The sequence below is a fragment of the Nanorana parkeri genome, unplaced genomic scaffold, assembly GCF_000935625.1.
Source record: "Nanorana parkeri isolate BGI_ZX_2015 unplaced genomic scaffold, ASM93562v1 scaffold1966, whole genome shotgun sequence".
NCBI classification, from domain to species: Eukaryota; Metazoa; Chordata; class Amphibia; order Anura; family Dicroglossidae; genus Nanorana; species Nanorana parkeri.
Window position 1 is genome coordinate 161,362 of NW_017308234.1, and position 860 is coordinate 162,221.

At 46.4% G+C, this 860-nt stretch overlaps 1 protein-coding gene across 1 annotated transcript in view; it reads right to left on the reverse strand.

The window, feature by feature from the left end:
* The window catches only part of DOCK3 (dedicator of cytokinesis 3), a 99,500-nt gene that overhangs the window by 46,393 nt on the left and 52,247 nt on the right, over nucleotides 1–860 (reverse strand). The window lies entirely within an intron of this gene.

Here is an 860-nt window from a genome sequence, read left to right on the forward strand (position 1 = left end):
AGACACTGACAAAGGCAAAGCAGATCCCAGTTTTCCCAGCATGCACCAGTATCACAGAGCAACAACATGACAAATCTGAGGTCCGTGCATTGTGAATGTTGTGGAGCAGACGCCGTCACTGTGCCACTTGTATGTGCACAGCAGGCAGATTCAGCAGGCTTTAAACAGTGCTCCCGCTTAACGAGGAACTTTACCCAACTCTTTGAAATGACAACAAAGAAACCTTTAGAAATGTTTAGTCATGAAAATCTACAAACAGATAACTTCCGGCTTTTTATTCTTTGCATACCTCATTCTTCTTTTCCTCCCCCCTTTTTCAGGACATTTTAACTAAGGGCAGGTTACTAGCTCTCCCTTTACTTCCTGGAACTCTGGCACATGTGACCAGGACATGTGACCATGCACATCATCTCGGGGGGAGGAAAATGCCATCAGGAGATTTCCCAGCAATGCTCTGCTATTGTTACCTTCCCAGAATGCAACGCTTGGGGGCACGATTACATCACTGATGCCCAAGAGGACCAGGAAGTGGAAAAACAGTAATTGTATGTAAAAGAAAAATGTGGTTGTTCAACTTATGAATGTGAGAGGATTTCATGTCAGCACCCGGAGGAGATTTCTAGTGAAAGGGGGTAAAAGTCCGCTTTAACCTGCAAGGCATGTGGGCTGGGTTGTAGTGGGCGGAGCGGGGGCGGAGCTGGGACCAAGGAACATATTGCATTCATTTTCATAGCAGGTAGCCAGATATGTTATGGGTCCAATAATCATTGCCACATTGTGATTGGAGCAGCAGATATCGTGCATGGCAAAGGATCCGAAGAGGAAGTTTAATCTGCTATGTTGCCTTTCCTGCCCCCCCC